The sequence below is a fragment of the Eleutherodactylus coqui genome, chromosome 3, assembly GCF_035609145.1.
Source record: "Eleutherodactylus coqui strain aEleCoq1 chromosome 3, aEleCoq1.hap1, whole genome shotgun sequence".
Classification (NCBI taxonomy): domain Eukaryota; kingdom Metazoa; phylum Chordata; class Amphibia; order Anura; family Eleutherodactylidae; genus Eleutherodactylus; species Eleutherodactylus coqui.
In genome coordinates this window covers 192,705,196-192,728,836 of record NC_089839.1, presented here as the reverse complement: position 1 = coordinate 192,728,836, position 23,641 = coordinate 192,705,196, and the positions used below count along the sequence as shown (strand labels likewise).

The 23,641-nt window shown below is 42.2% G+C and overlaps 1 protein-coding gene across 5 annotated transcripts in view; it reads left to right on the top strand.

The window, feature by feature from the left end:
* Window positions 1–23,641, top strand: part of FOXP1 (forkhead box P1) — a 700,722-nt gene that overhangs the window by 263,865 nt on the left and 413,216 nt on the right. The window contains exon 1 of one of the 5 annotated variants that reach the window (XM_066596694.1): window positions 13,075–13,236. The exons of the other annotated variants lie outside the window; for them this stretch is intronic. The gene's annotated coding sequence lies outside the window, so the exon portion shown is untranslated. Of the gene's footprint in view, window positions 1–13,074; window positions 13,237–23,641 lie in introns of those variants that run through there. 5 annotated transcript variants of the gene reach the window in all.

The following is a 23,641-nucleotide window of genomic DNA, read 5'->3' as shown; positions in this document are numbered from 1 at the left end:
AAAGTCACTGACTCCGAATCCATCTGGTGTTATTATTTTCCACTGATAATTGGCTTGAACAATGAGATGTCTGTGTCTGCAGCCTTTGAAACTGTATACCCTGTTTATTTTCTGGAGGTCTTGTTCTCCTCCCACCTCTTTTTGTATTTTTGTTGCCTCATGTATTTTTTTTCCCCTTTCCAAGCTGTTGGCTGTTGTGTATTATATTTGACGGCAACTTTTCTCTCTCTTGTTTATTAAATATTTTTTTTCCCATTGTAACAAAATTTGCCTGTGTCTTTGACCGAGTGGCTGCGTTTGCACATGATTTGCGCCATATTGCTTATTGCGGCTTTTGTTTTTATTCTTATTTAATCAACTCGTATCAACAAATGGCTGCAAACTACTGAAAGCGAAAAACATTTTGCATTTTTTTTGCATAGCATCGTCATATTTTGCAGTGCTATACACCGATAAGGAGAATAGTGTAAAAACATAATACAGTAACCAACATTAGGATAAGTACTGAATACATTGTCTCAGTATCAGAGGTATAACCATGACTGGCCTTAGCTACATGTGACCTGAGTGGTTGCATAGGGTGCTGGTCATCAGCTTGTAGGGGAAGCACCATGCAGATGTAAGCTTTGGGGCGGTTGCCCTCCTTAGGTCTGCCTGGCCCCTATGCTCTGATTTTCTGAGGTGCTGCTGTCAACCCATTTGGTTAGTTCTGCTACTGTATTTATGTTATGATCTTGGTTCTGTTGCTGTATATATGTACTGCGCTTGGTTCTGGTGCTATTTTTATGTTATGAGGTTGGTTCTGGGGCTGTAATTATGGTATGAGCTTTGTCTTGGTGCTATATTTATGTACTGAGGTTGAGTCATGCTGTATGTAGGCTGATATGAGCTTGGTTCTGTTGTTGTATAGATGTACTGATCCTAGTTATGATACTGTATTTATGTTAAGAGATAGGTTTGTGTGATTTTATATATATATATACACACATCGTGTTTCCCCGAAAAATAAGACTTGGTCGTATATTAATTTTTGCTCCAAAACACTTCTTTTTTACATGTATAGCTGCCTGCACACTACTTAAAAATCATGCTCGGGCTTATTTTCGGGGTAGGTCTTATTTTCAGAGAGACAGTGTATATATATATATATATATATATATATATATATATATGTGTGTGTATATATGTGTGTATATATGTGTGTGTATATATATAGAGAGAGAGAGAGTTCTGGTGTGAGTATGCTGTCATCTGCACAAGCAGAATACAGGCAGATTTCCCATCAGTGCAATATATATTATTTTCTGCACAGGATTCAATCTAACCTAAGGCTGGTACTGACCGTAACTTGAAGCTGTTGGGCCCAAATGCAAAATCTGTAATGGAGCCCCAATTATAATGCTTAATTCATTGTACTTGTCTCCCAACATGGGAAAGAGAGACCAAGTGGCCACCTAAATTGTCAGAGACCATCCTTTTTTAGAACTTTACGTTGTAGCGATCCTCTGTTAATCCTCTTGGAAATGTTAGAATAAATTAACAACTATTACCATTCCTGTTGTTGTTGGGGAGTGTCTCTGCAAAGTCTGACATTGTCCAATCATTGCTAACATTGACAGACTATGTAGAGAAACACCCTATGGAGAAGGAGAATGGTAATACCCACTTGTTAGTTTATTCAGACATTTCCAGGAGGAATTATAGTTGTATCTACAACAAAAACAATGAAATCAGCAATGGCATTTTTTTTCTGATTCTGTTGTTAAAGCCCTCTTAATACCATAGTGTGCCCAGCATATCAGTTGGCCTAAACACCTGTCATCGCCCTTCCCCTGTCCATGCCATTGCCTTCCTTCCCTCTGCCCTCAACCTTTTTGTGCCTTAAAAAATAATAAGAAATCAAATTTAGCTAAACCAGCAGGCTACATTGCCCCGTGCAGCTTTTCCAGGTCTCCGCATACTTCTAGATTAAGTGGGCACATACCCGTCCTGGCGCGTGACTGCTGCAGCTAGCCACTGTCCTTGTTTTTAATGAGGCAACTACAGTCGTCACGTTCTTGACCCTAAAGTGAGCTTAGACAAAGTGGCGTAGCTATAAGGGTCACAGGGGTCGCAATTGCGACCCGGCCCCTAAGCCTGGGGGGCCCCAGGGTCCCCCTCACCACAGTCACGAGTCCTCCTGAATCTCCTACTAGGAAAAGTATGACGATTACAGGTTGCCGCATTACTAACGCTGCTGCGCCGTAGTCTGTCATAGTGTATCAGAGCATATTACAGACCAGCTCCTCCGCACTGCTCTCAGTACAGTGTAAGTGTTCTGTAATGCAGCAGCCTGTAATCTTCCTGCCTGAGCTTTAGGGGGGCTGCGTGACTGCTAGAAGAAAAGGGGGACCGCAGGAGGCGGCCTTCGGTGGTGATTTCCTGATATGTGTGTACATAACCTTACTGTATTAATATACTATCATTTTGCAGGGCACAACAGGGGGCACCAGTACAGTTTGGGATTCAAATGCAAGTATTTTTAGTATGGGAAGGCACTGAGAGGGGCATTGAGGGTAGCTGCAGGATGACGAGAGCGAGAGAAACATTTTTACAAGAAGGAAAAGTTAACGACATCAATCAGAGGAGACGTCACCTATGATCACTGGAGGTAACTGCACTGGCAACTATTATATGGTGACTGCATTATTTTGAGCTATACTGGAGCAGACTTACTATATCTGAGCCCGCAGTGTTATAAACGCCATCTTATCAGTCTAAAAACGTGTGTATATGTATGTATGTATATATGTATGTAGGTATATATAATTTTTTATAGAGGGGAAAGGGGTTAAGGCATACTGCTAGCATCATCCCTGGCTGCTAGGGCTGCATCATTGGGTCACTTAAAGTTCCCAGTGATAGAGTGTAAAGTTTTTGCAAAGCTTTTTCATCAGCTATAAAGGGAAATTATGATAGGCCCAAACTGAACTTTCACTACTTTGCCCATGAGCCCATAGTTATGCCCCTGGCTTAGACTGGGCGGGAAAACACAAGAGGTGAGCATATCTGGGTTTATTAATTTTTAAGTGGACCTACAGGCAGTTGTTGGCTTCTGATTTGCAATACTTTTCAACTGCGTCTATGCCCTAAAGACATGGATACAAATGAAAGTGGTCCACTGCCAAGAGTCCGAGCACAGATGCACCATTGGTTAAAGAGACCCTGCTGGTATTTCCCTTGGCCAGTACTACTTTTGACAACCAAATCTAACATCCGATGGTAACACAACAGGTGGACCAGTAGCAGCAGATGGTTCCATAGTGGAGGGCCCATCTGCATATTGAATCTGGTTGTCTCTTGCTGACGGGACACAATGACTGGCAAGCACTACAGAAAAGTGCAAGCTTTGGGCATGGTTGAGACGTATTCTCACATAGCCCTCTAGATCTCATTTACTAAGCCTGTTGGGTGCAATTATCTAGTTACTTCAGATTACAGGATATATTCCATTTCCACTACTCTAGGTCTTCAGATGCAGATTACCAGTGGAAACATTCGATGATTGCACTTGTCAGGAATTAAAAGGAAAAAGTAAAGTGAATAATGTGACATTTTGTTGACTTTGGGTAATCTGACTTGGCCCAACCCACACTCAAGAAAACATTCACCAGAAAGTGGTTTCAAGACTTTTTAGATGAAATGTGTGCTTTTTTTTTCTGTAGAACTGAATCACTGGCAGAAATGTGTCTTAAGACTTTTGCATCATTTTCCGCACAATATTATGTCTTAGTGTTTTGTAGGCATAGCTTTATCTTGATATACAGTATATCTTGATCTGTATATAGTACCTTCGTCTTCAGTCTTAATTCTTTCTAAACTGTTTTAACCACATTCGCTATTAGTCATCATTCATCCTTAAAGGGATTGCTGCTTCGAAAACCCATTTTTAATTACATTATGGTGATCCACCAATTAATTGGAGCGGACAGCAGCTACCCAAAGAGTCTTTATCTCTGGACCCAGTTATTTTATGCATTACTCGGACAGCCCATTGATTTCACCATTTAATGCTTCATTTCTTTGGTGGTGGCGCTGCAAAGAAAGTACCGCATTTTTCGGACTATAAGATGCCCCCCTGGTTTAGAGAACAGAAAACAGGAAAAAATATTTCATACTAATTTAAACATCTCTGGAGGTCTAACAATAAGTGGAGGGGCTATTGTCATTAACTTTTGTGTTCTAGTAAAGGGGGTTAACAGTGTTAAAACCTATTAAAACCTAGTGTGTCCAAACAATGGCGCAAGCACATAAGGTTACATTATACACATATACAGCACTGCTGCACGCACGTTATACATGCACACATAACTTTGCAGCATACACAACTCTGCTACATGCACAAAGCTCTGCAGCATTCACATAGACACATACAGCTCTGCTACATACATGCACGCAGACATACAGCTCTGCTACATGCACACACACACACATCTGCAGCAGGCATGTTAAACACTGATTTTATTAGCACTAAATCCACACATGCAAGTGTAGTAATAGATGAGCCCTCTAGCTGGTTCCTGCTCATATGGTTATGACCTTATCTAAGGTCCTTCTGCTACTGCAAGACCTTTGGCCTCAGCTATTGTCTGTCCATGTGTGTACAGAGGAGGACCTGCACCACGGGATATATATGGGAGTGATCTCCAGCGTTATCTGCAGTGATCAAGCAGGGAGAGGGAGGACTGTGCAGCCATGGCATGTATGGCTGCAGAGTTCTCCTGATGATCGATCAGCGTACTGCCGGATCATTAAGGCAGCGGTCAGGAGTCTCTGGAACTAGCAGACCCCCCTGCCTCTGGGCGATAAGGCGCAGACACTTTTCACAAAGCTTTTATCTTGCTGAAAACTGCGTCTTATAGTCAGAAAAATACGATTAGAATTTTTGGGGGATTACAGCTGATCACTGAAGTCATCTTTAATTCTATACCATTAGGAGTGAAAAAAATGTGAATAAGGTAAAAATCGATAGTTTAGAAGAACTTACAATTGCGTAGAAGTATTAGCTCAACTTCCCAGTTTTATTAGTATTATCAGCAAATATACATATTTCAAGGCAAACGCACCTCTTCCTCGGCAATTGCTGAGTACATACTTCAAAAACATTTGTAGATGTCTGGACGTGTGTCAATGAAGATTGAGAAGTCGGGCTATATAGCTTCTCTACCTCATTAACAGAGTCTCCACCTACCGTGTTTCCCCGAAAATAAGGCACCCCCTGAAAATAAGACACCCCCTGAAATTTTCAGAAGTTCCAAATATAAGGCACCCCCCGATAGTAAGGCATAGTAAAGTGTGCAGGCAAGTCAAGAGGCCTGTCCCCCGCTGCCATCCCTGTTGTCTCCTACCTCCAGATGTATAGGTAGATCTGCAGACAGCCTGCTGTTATCCTGTCCCTGCTCTGCTGTACGAGTGTGCTGTGATGAGCTCCCCTGGTGGCCGTAAGCTGCAATACCATCCCTGCTTACAAGTGGTACAGGAACTTCTGTCTGCAGACAGGTACGTTACTTTATAGCCCTTATTTTTTTATGACTGTGTGTGAGTCAGGCAACCTGTGTGATTCTTAAGGCTGGGTTCTCACAGAGCGTATTTCCAGCGGAAATCTCGCAGTTTGGCCACAGCGATAAACAGCGAGATTTCCGCCGGGAAAGCGCTGCTTCAAAACCCACGGCACTCAGCCGCTTGTTTTGAAGCGACCTGGCTGCACGCTTTTCCGTTTCTGTGGTCGGTGAATCTGCACCACAACACCGGCTTCTCCCAGCTTTGCTGTGACAGATTTGCTGTCCCATGTGGACGAGATTTCTGAGAAATTTCGTCCAGAAAGCTGGCCAATTGAGGGATTAGCGGCCACAGACGGATTTGCCGCGGAGAAATAAGACACCCCCTGAAAATAAGACGTAGCGCATATTTGTGAGCAAAAATTAATATAAGACGCGTCATATTTTCGGGGAAACAGGGTATCATGTGCCATTTGTAATACTGGAGTCTTCTTATGTGACAGCAGGTTTTGGGCTTCCTTATGCATTCGGGTTGAAGCGTGTTACTACCTCGGCTCCCGCCGCAGGCTGCTTACAATGTCTGCTTAGCGATCTATGAAAAAAAAAGTTGGCAAACTAGTTAGAATCACTCTTGGATGACAGTGAAGTTTGGGGTTTAGCTCCTACAGAGAGTGTTATGTGAATGGGTTTCCTCAAGGTGGTCTACTTTCCCACCACAGATGAAATTTTGGCAGGATCCTAACTTAACTGGCTGCAACTTTTGTTCCTGGTTTTTGCCTGCAGTAAGGAAAAGTAAACGATAAAGTCCCCTGAGACGGAATCTAGCTCTACAGTACTGTGAAATGTGCCGGTACCACCTAACTGAACACAGAGAATTCAAATGTTACATTGAGCATTCTCCCAATTTGTAAATACAAATCTAAAAACTCTTTGAAATTCTTTGGGGGACCACAAGCAATTTTTTTGATCTTGGGAAATAAAGCTTATGTGTTTTGGTGTCATTTTAAAGCCACCACTGAAATGTCTTGTCGACTCAACTCTGTCTTCTGTTTGGTTTGCTTATTCTTTCATCAGCACAAAAGGGAATTTTGCTGAACATTTTTCAAAACCCTTATATTGCCGCAGGTGTACATATGTGTAACCCAAGAGATCTTTAGGCGAAAGAGACTCGGGTGGTTTTGAAGTTCTGCTCTGTACTGGAATACAGCTGGGATCTACGAGATGAGATACGGGAGTCACTTCATAAATAGATATTTGCTTGTAGCACAAGCTTAGAAATTCTCTTTGAACCCTTGTAGTGGGGAATCGGAAAGATGTCCTCAGAGAATTAGTGCTTAGACAATATAACCCCTATGTTGTAGATCAGAGGACTATACTCTGCCAACTCAGATACTGGATCAAGTAGGCAATAGAGTGATGGAAATGTTCCCCATCTCCTTCCATTCATCACTACTTGCAGGTGTTCTTCTAGACCAATGGTGGCGAACCTATGGCACGCGTCAGCCTCTCACCACCTTAGTGAATACCGTCAGTGGTGCCACGGCTCCCCTGCCAGTATTCACTCAGAGGAGCTGATCCCGGCGCACACTGTGACTTCAGTGTGCAGCTGTGATCCTCCTCCCCCCTCCCCTGACGTCTCCTCCATGGTTCCGCCAGAGCAGGGGAAGGAGGCGTCCAGCAGCACACATTGACATCACAGCGTGCACCTTGGATCAGCGCCAGCAGCAGCGCCGAGCAGAGGCGCTTCCACGAGAAGGAGGGGGTAAATATATGAGTCTCAGGGGGGTACTATTGCTACTGGGGCCACTGTGGGATGCCACTATTACTGCTGGGGCCGCTGTGGGGGGTCACTGTTACTGTTGGATCCGATGTGTGGGGGGTCACTGTCACCACTGGAGCCGCTCTGGGGGTCACTGTCACTGCTGGAGTATGTTTACACATGGTGGAAATGCTGCAGAATGCCCTCAGCGGAAATTTCCGTGGCAAATTCTGCAGCATTACCGCATCCAAAAGGCAGTCAAAATCTGCACCCTGTCTATTTTGAACCGGCCCTGTCCTTTTTATAACGACGGAGGTAAAATCATATGTCATGATAAGCCCCGCCCCCTGACTTGTTGGCGATTTGCGATAAATAAGTGGGTTTTGGGTTGCAGTTTGGGCACTTGGTCTCTAAAAGGTTTGCCATCACTGTTATAGACTATGCTAAGGGTTTTAAAGTCCATCTTATCTCTACTTGTCATGTGTAGCTCTTCAGCCAATCACATGATGGATAGTTGGCTTATTTCGTATATGATCTGTTTGGATTTTGCACAGACCAATTAGAGTTGGACCGGTTCCATTCTGGGACTCTAGAAACCATAATCTACCCTGATAGCATAGAAAACATTGATGCTCAAATCTTCTTCATATAGCAGTTTATAAAATAAAAGGCGAAGGTAAATGTGTTGACATGTACACTTTAAGTCAGTCGAAGCTGAGTTCATCCGCTAAATTGCCGTTTGTAGGGTGGAGGACAATTACTGGATACATCTTGGGGCCACTGCTTTGAGAAGTCCACATTGTCTTTAGACTTCAGAGCTAATTTAGATTTTACATTAAAGGGGTTTTCTCACGTTAAGCATTCATGGCATATCACCTAAGGGGAGAATGTGGGTCTGCTGCTCCCTGTAAGGCAAGTTGAGGCAACTGCATTTGAAAAGAGGTGAAAAAGTGCAGAATATGACGTTGATTTATAGAAAGGCTTCACACAGGTTTGTAACAAGAAAGTTGGATAATGAATGAATATCAAGAATAACTTGTATTCGCACAATTATAAGCAATGAGAACAGTTTCTTATGACTGAGATAACAGAATATGCATTTCAAACAGTCCCTTAGAGGGGTTATGAGGCTCAGCATAGGTCATTAATAGTTGATTGGCGGGTCTCTGCCCATTGGGATCCCCATCGATCAGCTGATCATCTGGCCCACTGTCATTGCAGGGGGCCCAATGTCCGCATTGGTCAGGGCCAGAAGTGTAATAGACGGCTTCACTTCCATTGCCACTGACCACAGACACAGACGTCTAGTCCCATTGCATTGGGCTGACAGTGGGCTGGAGGATCAATTGATCAGCGAGGATCATAGAATGGCAGAGTTAAAAGGGACCTCCAGGGTCATTGGGTCCAACCCCCTGTTCAGTGCAGGATTCACTAAATCATCCCAGACAGATGTCTGTCCAGCCTTTGTTTGAAGACTTCCATTGCAGGAGAACTCACCACCTCCTGTGGTAACCTGTTCACTGTCAGAATGTTTTGATTAATATTTAATTTGTGTCTTCCCCTTTCACTTTCATCCCATTGCTTCTAGTCTTTCCTTGTACAAATGAGAATAGGGCTGATCCCTCTGCACTGTGACAGCCCTTCAGACAGGGGCGTAACTATAGAGGATGTAGGAGATGTGGTTGCACCCGGGCCCAGGAGCCTTAGGGGGCCCATAACACCTCTCATCTCCATATAGGGAACCCAGCACTATGAGTAAAGCATTATAGTTGGGGGCCCTGTTAAACGTTTTGCATCGGGGCCCTGGAGCTTGAAGTTACGCCTCTGCCTTCAGATATTTGTAGACAGCTATTAAGTCTCCTCTCAGCCTTCTTTTTTCAAGCTAAACATTCCCAAATCCTTTAACCGTTCCTCATAGGACATGATTTGCAAACCGCTCACCATCTTGGTAGCTTTTCTTTGAACTTGCTGCATTTTGTCTATGTCTTTTTTAAAGTGGGGTGCACAGAACTGGACACAGTATTCCAGATGAGGTGTGACTAAGGAAGAGTAGAGGGGGATAATGACCTCACATGATCTAGACTCGATGCTTCTCTTAATACACCCCAGAATTGTGTTTGCCTTTTTGGCTGCTGCATCATATTGTTGACACATGTTCACTCTATGATCCCAAGTAGTGGACCTATGTTAATCAACTACTGATAACATGTCCTGGGAGTCTTAGCAGGATATTAAACTATGTACAGTGGCAGTAATATTCATTTATACGAGTATATATTATACACACAATTGAGTTACATTATTATGACCACTTCCTACTTTTGACGTCGGCAGCATTGGCCCATGAAAGAAGCGAGGTGTCTTGGGCTGGCTTGGTGCATATATAAGGTGTGTGGTAGGCTGACTGCTCACATATCACTCGTTGTCATGAGTAAAAAGGGCAATTTATCATGGTTGAAAAAAGGTATGATTATTGGCTCTTAGGGTGGATTCACACGAACGTATATCGGCTCGGTTTTCACGCCGAGCCGATATACGTTGTCCTCATGTGCAGGGGGGGGGAGGCTGGAAGAGCCCAGGAGCAGGAACTGAGCTTCCGCCCCCTCTCTGTCTCCTCTCCACCCCTCTGCACTATTTGCAATGGGGAGAGGCGGGACGGGGGCGGGCTAATTCAACCCACTTAGCCCCGCCCCCGTCCCGCCTCCTCTCATTGCAAATAGTGCAGAGGGGCGGAGAGGAGGCAGAGAGGGGGCGGGAGCTCAGTTCCTGCTCCTGGGCTCTTCCAGCCTCCCCCCCCCTGCACATGAGGACAGCATAGTTTTTGAACTGTTCACATGCTGCTGTGGTGAAAGTGTATCATGAGTGGAGAAATGGCACCAATGGGAATAATGAACCTGGAAACTGGGGAGCACCATGTGCCAATGATGTCAGAGGTGGACGTCGACTACTAGCTATCTATTTTTTCTCCTCTATCTATCTTATCTATCTACTCATATCTGTCTATCTATCTATCTATCTCATATCTATCTGTCTATATATCTATCTATCTCATATCTATCTGTCTTATATTTATCTATCTAAATATCTATCTATTTATCTTTATATCTACCTTCTCATATCGATCGAATTTCTATCAATCTCTCAGACTTATCCATCTGTCTGTCTATACAGCTATTATATAATATTCTCATTTATTTCCATCCTTCCTTCTTTCCTATTTTTTCCCTCTAAGGTGAGAATATCTGTTTAACAGATAGACCTGTGTATATGCTGCGAATTCACTCATAGAATCAATGGGACTTCATGCATATTTACATGTGCAAAAACAACAGAATATTTTGGCCTTTGAGTATGCTGCACGGAGCAAAATACACAATGTGTCTGTGTGAATGAGCCCTAATGTGGAATTTCACTGTACCAAAATATCAGGGCATTTTTCTTTCATACAAATAGATATAATAGATAGATATGAGATAGATAGATAGATAGATAGATAGATATGACCATTTGGCTCTGACCGAGGCCGGCATCCACACGGATATGTTAAAATCTGTATTGTGGATGGTCCAGAAGGCTCGCCATCGGACATGTGCAGTACAGATTTTTTTTTTTCAAATGTTTTTTTTTTACGCGCCATCGCTAGGGCAAGCTATCTGCATTGTCAATTGTGGATGGGCCGCAGGTCGGATGGTTTCCATTGACTTAATTGAAAGCCATCCGAACAAGACTAGAGCATGCTGCTATTTCATTTCTGCGAGCAGAAATGTGAGCAGACATGTCAATGCTCTATTCTTGTTAATGGATGCGGAATACCGCGGATTGTTCGTGCGGGTGACTATCACGGATTCTGCAATCCAAATCTGGTCACATGAGACCAGCCTAAGGATGTCTAAAACATGATCGATGAGAGTGCTGTAATGAAAAGGAATGTGTCATCAGAAAATTACCTGTTGGATTAATCAAGTTTATCTTTTAAACAGTTTGTAAAGGGGTTTTTCAATACTACTGATGACCTATCCGCTGCATGGGACCCCGACCGATTAGCTGTGCGGGCGCATGCTGTCAGCGCTGCAATAACAGAGATCAGAGCAGAAGCCTCCACGCTGACCTCTGTGTAGTGGCCGTGCTTGTAACTGCAGGCACAACTCTCATTGAAATCAATGGAAGCCGCGCCTGCAGTTACAAGCACTGCCACTACATGGGAGGTCGGCGCGAAGGCCACCTGCGCTGACCTCTGTTATTGCGGCGCTGACAGCATGCGCCTGCACAGCTGATCGGTCGGGGCCCTGAGCAGCGCACCCCGGCCAATCAACTATTGATGACCTATCCTGAGGACAGGTCATCAATAGTATTTGCATGAAAAAACCCTTTAAGAATGTTTTGATGTTTGTTTGTTTGTTTTTTTTTATTTCCAATGTCATAATCTATATTTTAAACAAATCCTAAATCCTGCAGTTCTCACGCTGACCACTAAGCCTAATAATAGGCTGAATCTTCCTGTTCTGTGGAGAAATCTTTTCAGCTGTCATCTCATTATCATCACAGGCAGGATTACAATGAAAGGTGACACCTATATATAGTTAACACAGGATACACAATTCACAATAAGTGGTCACATATCACCTCCTCCCCTTCCCTGCACAGCTCGCAGAGCATGTCTAGAATAGTCTTCCATAGAAGTCAATGAGTCCCTCTTGTGCATTGTGTGAAGGGCTGGTGGTTTCTACTGTAAAGCATATCTCTTAATGCCATTAACTGCAGCTCAGACATGATGGCCACGCCTATAGTCATGTATAGACAATAGAATAAAGATCTATAATCAGAAAATAAAAACAGATTAGAAAAATATAAAGTGTGTCACTATATGGTTTTAGTTAGGAAAAATGTGTATAGGAGAAAGAGAGAAAGAAAGAGGGAAGGAAAGAAGGAAGGCGAGCGAGAGAAAGAAGGAAAGCGAGAAAGTGGAAGAAAGAAGGGAGGAAAGAGGTTAAAGAGGAAAAAAGGAGAGAAGGAAAGTAATAAGGAAAGAGAGAGAAATAAGGTAGGAAGGAAAGAAAGATAAAGAGGGAAGGAAAGAAGGAAGGTGAGAGAGAAAAAAAAAATGAGGAAGAAGGAAAGAGAAAAGGTAAGAAAGGAAAAAAGGAAAGACAGAAAGTGATGGAGAAAGAGAGAAAAATAAGGTAAGAAGAAAAGAAGGAAGGCGAAAGAGGAGAGGGAAGGAAAGAGAGAGAAAGAAAAAAAAATGGGGGAGGAAAAAAGAAGGAAAGAAAGAAAGCGAAGAGAAAGAACGTAAGAAGGAAAGAAAGAGGGAAGGAAAGAAGGAAGGCAAGAGAGAAAGAAGGAAAAACAAAATGAAGGAGAGAGAGAGAGAAAAGGCGAGAAAGGGGAAAAAAGAAGGAAAGAAAGTAAAAAAGAAAGAGAGTAAGAAGAAAAGAAAGAAAGTGAGAGATGGAAAGAGAAAGAAAGATATATAAAGAAAATCATACATAAAAAGTCCTAAAATATTTAGCATTGTGGGATAATTGCAGTGATGTAGGGAAGCTGCTGCTGCCTCTGTGCATCCAGCAGTTTGTAATTCCCCCTGTTTTGCAGACTGGGGGACCTGCTGCACTCCTCTCAGGCTGCTCACATTGCTGTCAGTAGTGAGCAGGGCAGGTAGCTTGCACAGCAGACATGTGAGTTGAACCAGTTACTCATTTGCCGAGTGTTTGTGTTTATGCAAAAGGGGCCTCTTCCTGCATAATCTAGAGTAAGGCAGTGGCTTTTGTTGTGTTTAGACCACATGCCTTCAGTCCTTCCGTACACTGACGCTCGTGTGAACGCACACACAGCCAGGATAGTCACTTTTCCTCCAGTGGATTTACACTCTCAGCTCTCTCTCTTAGTGGGATTATACACACATGTACAGGCAGTTACACCTCTGACTCTTCCTATGAATGGGTAAGTTTTGCCTTCAGCTTCATACTTTGCCTTTAACAAGACTTCTTACACCTTTGTACTCAAGGAGTTCACACTATTTCAAGAACCTCCACAATGCTTACCACTGACTACGTGGAAGGCAATTGTTGAGGGTTGTAGTATTATCCTTGTGTTTACACGTACGACTTCTCTTTTTTTTCCCCTTGTGCGTTCAGTTGCTCACAAAACTCCTTCTCCTCCTGTGTTCGAGAAAGTCTTCTCTAGTGACTTTGAACAGAAAGCTCTCATTGTCTGCCAGGCGGAGAGAAGTGAGAATCTGTGCGAGACACCCTGGCAAAATGAGCACTTTCTGGGGTGGAGAGACTTCACAGTGGAGTCAACTTTATGTCATGGGATAGGAAAGCTTCTAGGTGAACATATGACAGCCCCCTTCCTCTGGTACCGGCTAAATTCCGCATGGAGAAGTGGGCTTGTCTCGCTTTTTAACTCTTGCACTGTTAAGGAGGCATTTACTTAGTTAGAAGTTGGGTCAACTTACGGACAGAATTCAGAATTTCAACACTGTTATTGCGCGAGCGATTACTTATATGTACCGTACTTGGAATATGTTGGTGCTATGTATGCAACTTGACCCATAAATTATGCGTGGGCCCTTTAAGACAGAGCTTTAAAGTCATAACGATATGTAATCTTTGGCGGCGATGATCTCGAATAATTTCGGAACAAACCTTAGAAATGTGGATGATGTTGTTAGATATTTTTATAGACTGCGGTGTTTGTTCTTGTATTCAATCGCGAGACACCTTAGTATCTTGTAGGCTGATTAATTTAGTTTATACTTCACTTTATCAGTGATATAAAAAAAAAAAGACGCCATTAAAGGGTCTTTAAAGGGAAACCATTAACTCCTTAGTTGCTGCAACTTATGATTTCTTTCAAACATTAGGGTGTGCTATTACACCATGTGTGAAGGATGGCTACTACTGCTTACAAATAGCTGGAGGATTGCAGGCTTTAAAAAAAAAAAATGACATAAGAACAAACAAACAAACTCTTCACAAGTCCTTATCCATTTATTTATAAGCAGGTGCCATTTTTTTTTCATTATGAATTTTTCTTATTTTTTTTACATTTTTTTATTCATATTTTTTTTTTTGCTGCTTAATTTTGTCTTACTTTTAGGAGGCAAAAAAAAAAAAAAAAAAGAATACACTTTTTCTAAGAATTACTCCATCAATGCTTCTTGTATGATTAGCGCTTTTGTGTTCTTAAATTTTGATTGATAGAGATAATCGTTTTCATGTAAAAATACAGACAGGTACTTAAAGTTACAGTGACAATAGCGATTAGCATTTTCTTTATCTTATTGTTTAATGCAGGTGGGGGGCTGGGATGTCTCTGCTGATTAACCCTTAGAGCACAAGGGGAAATAAATATTTTTTAAGACAAAGGTTTCAATAAACGTTTTGGAAATAAAAACCTGCAAATATTATGTTCCTTCCCGACATCTAAAAAAAAAGGCAATCAAGGGACACCCATAAAAAACCCATCCTCTTGACAATGACCGAGTCTCCCACTTTTAACGGTGAGATAAGAGAATTTTCCCAATTAATATAATAAATGGCTGTTGAAATTCCGCGGCGGGTTCCTTTCCAAAGTAAATGCAAATTTTTTTTTTTTGTTTCACCCTTTTTTTTTTTCAATGCAGGGAAGAAAGACAAAGTTCCAGCCTTATATTAGCAGATATGAATGTCCACATGGCAAATAAAATTGTCTCCTTGGTCGACAATTCATGTGTCCTTGGATAGAATGATAGACATGAATATGAGGTTAATTAAAACCAGGGGAGGGGTCACGAGAGTTGAAGTTGGGGGGGTGTGCATGGGTACAGTCCTTAATTTTGAAGTCAGAAGCATAGATTAATTTGGTGCTAACTGGATTTTAATTCAGACTATGACAGTGTAGAGCATCAACTCATTATCTTTTACAACGTGGAGAGTAAGTCAACGAGAAGAGCAAATTAAAAGATTCTGTCTTTGACCACAAATCATACAGTGTGTACTGGGAGGATGTTCTGTGGTACACTTGGCTTAAGGATGGGGAACAACTGTAGTCCAAAACAGATGAGGATCTCTAGTGTAATTGTCATCGAAACATCTGGTTTGGTAACTTACAACATCCGTCATCCTCTGGTAACATAGCTTGCACATGCTTCTAGATGGACCTTCACCCTAACCACGTCTTGGCTGGGCTTTCACCTTTTTTTATTTTGGTACAATTTTTGTATTTTTTTGTATTGACTTTTTTATTTTTAGACTTTTTACTCCATCGTAACCTTTGGAGTGTTACTACAAGAAATGACCTGTTGAAACATATATTAGTAACTTAACCCAAATTTCATTTTGTTTAGTTTTATATATTTATTTTTTGTATTTTACACATTCATTTTTCTAAATTTTACCTCCATCTCAAGGATCTGAAACCTATATTACATCGGTGATAAAACTTGCAATACTTATGTGTTAAATTAGTGGATATTGACTTAATTGTTACTTTGCGAATATCGGGTATTTTTGAAATTCAAAAGGAATAAGGTATCAGGAGCATATGCAAAATTATGTAAATTTTTGGTACTCTAAATTCTCTTTTATTAACAAAAACTGGATTATCAGGTATTTGGGATTGCAGGACAGGGCAAGCATATGGAAACTTTTTGAAGATGGGCCAAATTAAATGCTGCATTTGAGTCAACAGTGATTCAAAAGTGTCTTTTAAGGATCTTCTAAAAGATGTTGGATTAAAGGGATTTTACTGTATATTACGCAAAAAAATTACAAGATTAGTTACTAAGAAGTATAGCGGCAGTCATTCAAAATTTAATACGATGAGATTATGGGTGTCCCACATGGTTGTATACCAATATGTCTTTTGGGCCTTGGTCGACAGGTGGAGGAATTCAAAGTATTGACGGACATTGGGTTTATAGGGTATTTTATGCTTGAATATGTATATACAACTTCTTGAAGTCCGACACAGAAGCTAATGTAATCTAGCATTTATAAAAGAGGTGCAGAATTGTTACTTTTGAAAGATTACCACACTTTTATACAACATAATAAAGTTTTGCATTGCACAAAGTACATTTCTATAATTGTCCGTGAAGTTGATGTACCCATGTTTACCATAGAGACAATTGTTTCCCAATGTCTAGCAATCGTTTTTCTAACCTGTAAGCATTTGCTCTAGTTTTCACATTTTTGAATTTTTGCTTTTGGGATGGGTTTTGGACATTGAAGTAGTTCTGTTGCCTGCAGTAAGTAATTTAGTGGTAAAATATTAATGCACCTCTATAGTGTTGTATGGTCAGAAGATGGACTTGTAGTGGTGGCAAAAACGATTCTGATAACCACATCTATAAATCAAAAGACAAACCTTACATTAGGCAATTGTCATATGCATACTCTTCAAAAGTGGTGATGAGAGGCCTTAATTATATTTAACCCTGCTTATAGTTTGCTGAGTCAGGACAAAATGGGCTCAAGCTGTTTTTGAAAAAAAAACAACTTTACTCGGTGTGGTTTTCCTGTATGTGAGGGCTACTAATTATCGTGAAAGTTAAGATGATTCATGGTGAAAACGTATTTATTGCATATAAAGGATTCTTTGTGAGTGGCGCTTGGCTACTGCAGAACAGACATGAGTAAATTACCCTAAGGGCTCTTTTACATGGTAAGAGAAATCGATTAGATTCCTGCAATTGGCGAGAATCTGAACGATTGTCATTTAGTCTAAATGCATGCCCAACCGAACAACGAACGATAAATCTGTCCGTCGTTCAGTTTCTGCATTCACAAAAACTGAACGATCGATCAGCCTGTGTAAACGGGCAGTCGTTCATCTATCTATGCATTTGCGTCTGACAGGTCATCCCATGTAAAGTCAAGAGTAAGAAAAAAACATGAGTTTGAAGTAAGATTGGCATGAGGAACTGGAATGACTAAGACTGTGTAAGAAAGTTATTGGTTCTCATTATGTCTCCTCCGTTAATCAAGTAAGCTGGGACACACCAAATGTTTTTGTATCACCTACGTAGTCAGATTCTATCATGTGATTTCAAGGAGGACAATACTAATTCTAATTACAATGTTCATCTTCCCGATGATATTGAGTCATGAATAGTTTTGAAAAGACTGGCATACAAATGTCTTTGAAATAATTTTAGAACATAGAGGTACGCTGGCCATGCAAATCGCAAACCCCTAGCTTAGGCCAGTAGTTGACTTATGTATCGTTAGCTATCAATTTCTTCTATCCATCAGTAGGTTTAGATATTAGTAGCTCTAGATATCACATCATGTTAAAGACAGAGCTCCAGAAGCAACATAAGTGAAAAAATGGAAACAGACTCACCTGGTGTGGTAGCACTACCCCACTAATAGGGCAGACCAATCCACCAATAAGCCAGGACACCCAATTTGGGTACGCCAATCCCACAAAATCGTTCACCAAGGGCCCGGAACTCAAACTTTCAAACACAAAAAAGAAAGCAGGAGAGTTCACCCGGGGAGATGTTCCTCCGATATACAAATGGTGTAAACCAAACAATACATAGAGGGAGTAACTTACTTCACTAGGGAGGTCTGGTTAGAACAGGAGTTCTCCAATAACCTCCCTATAATCCAGGTGTGTGTATCACAAACCAATGAAAGAACCAGACCGGTTCACAGGTGGAATGATCAAAGGGTTTTATTGTCATGTACAAGACTAGTCAACTGCAATGTGTTTTGGGGGTTTTCAAGCAGATGTAACTGCTGTAATAAGCAAACTTTTTGAAAATTTAAGCTTTGCTGATTCACGGAACTTTTGGAAAAAATTTAGTTTGGTCCATATTAGTTCCAACTGCACTAGAAGTTTACGAAGACCACTAAAACTGGTGTATAACTGTATTTAAGAGCCATAAAGGCCCTGTATAAAACTTTGAAAGTGTCCAGGACTATTGTTGAGCAAACTAAATCAGTAGAACACTGTTTTGGTTAGAGATTTGCAAATTTGACCCCATTTGGGTCATGTTTTTGATTATTATCTTCTTATATCATGTTTCACTGACTCTAGGACAGTAGTCTGCAATACGTTGCCCTCAAGTAGTTGCAATACTACAACGCTCAGGCTGCTAGGAGTTGAGATTTAGCAGTAGCTAGAGAGCCCTAAATGTAAGACTTATTCTGTAGGACATTTTTTGATTTCTTCGGACAGTAATCTACTGCATATCAAGTAATTTATGTATTGAAATATCAATCTGGTACCTTGCAATACCGTAAGCTCCTGTTTTTGGTACAGAAGGCTGCTGAAGTTGGTGAGAGTTCTGAAAGGGGGTTTTCGGGACTACATTATTGATGACCTATCCTCAGGCTAGGCCATCAATAGTTAATCAGTGGGTGTCCACCACTCAGAATTCCTGATCAGCTGATTGAGGTGACAGCAGAGCTTGGATGAGCACCACTGTCATTTCAGTCCATACCAGGCACAACATCATACATTGTATCACAGCTGTTCCTGGTATTGCAGCACAGTCCTATTCACTTGAATGGGACTGAGCTACTCTTTTGCCATGTGACCGATGAGCATGGTGTCACATACCTGAGAATAGGCCACAGTGCAAACACAAGCGCCATGGTCTCTTCAGTCATCTGATTGGTGGGGTTCCTAGGTGGCTGAGCCTCACCGATCAAATATTGATGATCTATCCTGATGATAAGTCATTAGTAGTATTCTCCCTGGAAAACCCCTTTAAGAAACATTTAAGCTATTCCTAATACCGTACTACATGGCCCATGTATGGAGAAGAAAAGTTCAGTTGGCATGATCATCAGGCCATGTGAGAGGGACAACAATCAGCCAATTAATGAAGGGGAGCCCTTCCATCAGCTGATTGATGGTTTTCAGCAAGCATAGAAATGCTTGCTGGTCTGCTGTACATCCCCTGTGTGAACAGGGAGATTTACAGGTGGCCTTTGAGAACAAACGATCCAACAATTGTTTGTCCCCATAGCAGAAATTCTTTGCCTATGTTAAAGAAAAGTAAATGACCGCCAATCGACATTCTTGTTGATTGGCGCTCCTTACGTTGGGCCAAAAAATCCTAAAGGGGTTGTCCGGTTAAAAACTAACTTTCAAAATTAGAGCCAAATGAGTGAAAACAATAAAATAAATGGTACCGTATATACTCGAGCATTAGCCTATCCGAGTATAAGCTGAGACAATAAGTTTCACCACAAAAAACTGGGAAAACTTATTGACTGGAGTATAAGCCGAGCTGTACTCAAGTATATACTAGGTAAAAACAAACCCTCCATACTCACCTCCCAGCTGGTGCCTGTGTCTGTGCAACAAGCTGCTTGAATTCTCCAAGCTGGTATCCCCAGACGTCCTTTCTGCTCGGCTCTGTCAGTGCTGTGTAAGTAAGCGCTGTGATTGGATTGAGCGCCAGCCAATCACAGCTGGTGCTTGATCCAATCACAGCGCTTACTTACACAGCACTGGCGGCAGGGGATTTGAAAGCCAAGCAGGGAGATGACAGCAGGGAGAATTCTAAAGCAGCTTGATTGGCTGTGAATGATCGAGCACTGGCTGTGATTGGCTGACGCTCGATCCAATCACAGCTCTGACTTACAAAGCGCTGACGGTGGGGGATGACAGAGCCGAGCAAAGGGGACGGTGTGGGATGACAGCGGAGAGAATTCAAGCAGCTTGCAGCACCGCCGGAGTCACAGACGCCGGCTGGGAGGTGAGTATAGAGTTGTTTTTTTTAAGCCTTCCCTGACTCGAGTATAAGCCGAGGGGGGCTTTTCAGCACAAAAAAATGTTCTGAAAAACTAGGCTTATACTTGAGTATATACAGTACTTGTCAGTCCTCAACCCCGGTGATCCAGTACTGTGTCCCCACAATTCTCCTGGTCTCTGTTGACAGCGGAAGTCATGTGACCACTGCCTGCCAATCAGAGGCTATAACATCACCTGAACATCACTGAACTCCTAGCATCATGGCACCAGGATGTGAGTGCCTATTGCCAGAAGAATGGTTGGTGACGCTGCAGCCTTTGATTGACAGGCAGCCGTCACCTGACTTTCACCGGGAGAATTGCGGGGCTGCAGCGTTGGATCGCCGGGGGTTGAGGACTGGTAAGTACCGTTTGTTTTATTATTTTCACTCATTTGGATCTGAATTTAAATGTAGTTTTTAACTGGATAATCCCTTTAACTCAGTGAGGCTCGTAAGAAAAGCTGCTTGTTGATATATTGTTGAGGGTCAAATTGAAGACTCTTCTATTAACCTTCTGTGGCTGGAACATGACAGCTCCACAGAAAGGCAAATACATGTTTTCACCCTTTGTGCTTTTTATATCATAATTATGTTATTTTCTTGAGCAGTTGCTTTGATTTCCTGTTTACATTTGGATTGTAGAAACCACAAAAAAGTTTCCAATTTCTTCTGCTGATGTGAAAAAAAGAGTACTTTTTACTAATTGTCAGATATATATATATTTTTTTGGGACAAGTGGTCAACTGTGTCATGTGAATTTTAATTTTGTGGTTTCATAATGTTAAAGAATTAAAATTCTTCTGGGCTGCAGCATGTTTAGTGTGCTAATAATGCTTGCCTCTAGAAATAGATCTTATAACTATAAACGTGCAGGTTAAATATTACATAGACTAATATCCACATAATTGAGTAACTTTGTAATTTCTTTCTATTACTTATTTCATATTGATCCTGAGTAAGGCTGGCCTTACCCATTAGTTAGCTCATTCGACCAACATTTTAAAAGGCAAAGCCAGAGTCCTATGGCCGCCTGCAGACGACCGGGTGGGATCCGGCGGCGGGCGCCTGCAGGGAGGAGCGCGTACTTACCCGTGTCCGGCGGCCCCGCACAGAAATAGGACATGCCGTAGTTTGTTTGCCGCGCGAGATATCGCGCGGCCAAACCGCGACCGTCTGCATAGGAGTGCGTATTGTAATGCACTCCTATGCAGGCTTTCAGTGGCGGAAATCCCGCGGGAAATCCCGCCGCGGGATTTCCGCCCATGTGCAGGCGGCCTATGGCAGTGGTTTATCTCCTGAACAATTAAAATACAACCCCGATTCTTATCTCCCCAATATCTGCCACTGGAAAGACCCCATACACATGAGATGGTCAGCCAGATCAATAGATTCAGTCAGTATAAGACCTCATGTCCACAGAATGCAGGGAATCCCGCACGGAATCCAGCACTGCCCGCGGCCAGTGAGCCCTGCTTACCTGCATTCCCCGGGAGCAGCGTCCGCGCGGATCCCTCCACTTCCGGGTTCGCTGTACTGTGCATGGTCCTCACAGCTCGCCGTCGGACATGCGCAGTACAGTTTTTGTCTTTTTTTAATCTCGTGCTTTCCCGCGGATCCAGGGCATGTCCTCAGTGACAGCTGCAGGTGTGCCGCGGATCGGATGGCTTCCATTGACTTCCATGGAAGCTGTCAGTGCGGAATCCGCACAAAAATGGAGTATGCTGCAATTTGTTTTCCGGACCATAAGGTCCACAAACCAAATCCAAATTTTTAATCCATTTGGGTCACCTATGAATCTCTATGGGCAGCTTGATTTGCAGATCTCACGCAGGTGCCCCGCACGGATTCCGCAAATCAAATTTGCCCATGGATATTAGGCCTAAATCTATAGTGCATGGCCAATCTGTTCTTTAATCTAGAGCTGCATTTACAATTCTGCTGGTTGCTATTGAAATCAGCCAACAAGCTTGTCACTAGACACATGGCTGGTCTTAGATATGTGTGACCTGTGTGGTGACACAAAGTGCTGGCCACCAGCTTGTAGGGAGGGGCAATAGGCAGGTGTAAGCTGAGGCGATCATCTCCCTCAGGTTTGCCAGGCCAGCTGATCCTCTTCCTCCAGACGGCAACATCTTGTGGAGCTCTTTGAATCATCCTTCTCCTGGCACTGTCTCATCCCCTCTGATTTTCCGTGGTGCTACTGTCAGCCCATTGTTGGCCCTGCAGCACAATTGCTTAGTTCTGCTACTGTATATATGTTAAGGGCTTGGTTCTGGTATGCATGTATTTACTGAGGTTTGTTACTACCGTATTTCTGTACTAATTCATTATGCGCTACATTCTGGTGCTGTATTTATGCACAGAGCATGGTTATGGGGATACTATTTATGTACTGAGCTTGGTTCTGGTGCTATTATTTATGTTATGAGCTTAGTTTTTGGGAATGTATTTATGTACTGAGCTTGGTTCTGGTGCTGTATTTATGTACAGTGCCTGGTTCTGATACCCTATTTACTGAGCTTTTCTGGTGTGGGTACACTGCTATATTGCTGCTTTCTGCACAAGCAGCGTACAGGCAGACTGCCTGTCAGTGCAGTATAAAAAGTTTTTTTTTTTCTAGAATGGGGAAGGGAGGGGATATTATGCACTGGGTGCCATCTAACCTAAAGCTGGGTCTAGTCAGACACCCCTAATAGTTTAGCTGAGCTTCTATACTACAAGGGGGCAGTTAGTTTTTCCCTGATGTGAAGATGACTCTTCTTAGACTGCAAACCACCAAATAAAGCTCTGTATGGGCATTGTGCCATCAGGAACTGCTCTGCAATTTTGGCATTAAGGTCTGCAGAATTATGAATGCAGCTCTGGATTAAAATACAGGATGTATCTCAGGATCAGTAAAGGTAATGCACTTACAAAATTACTCAACCAGTCATATATATATATTCACCTTTTGACTCCATATTCCAGATTCTATGTATCGAATTTATATATATATATATAAGGTCGAAGGGTGAATATACACGTATGACAAACGGACTATGTGTTCCAATTCTTACTATAACAATACCTAAGAAGAACAAAATATAACGCTGCAATGACTCCTTATGAGTGATAACAATCATCCATATGAGTCCAAACAAGGACTGTCTTTGTACCTGATGCCTTATTTCCTCCAACAACGGACAGGAAGAGAAGTGGACAAAACCACATGGGAGGAATACAATGACACTAAAGCAGGGTGCTCCAGAGTAGTTATTGTATAGAAATGGGTGCTGCCGACCTAGAAATGGTGGTTGGCCAGAAGGCTGATATAGGCGTCAATTAGCAGTAAAAAGAGGCCAAGACTTTCAATTCTGGCATCCATCATTGCATCCCACTTGCTGCCATTGGTTATGATTATTTTAGACATTTGGACTATGATGGACTAATGTCAGCCAAATACTTTGTTCAGCTGTCTGATGAAGAGGCATGAGACTCGAAACACATCACCTTCTGGTTTTAAATAAAGTGTTCATTCATACTCAACTATTGATATCCTTTTCCGGCTTATCTTGCCACCATTGGGCTGTACCAGAGTCCTAGCCTCTATTAATGCTTTCCACTCCA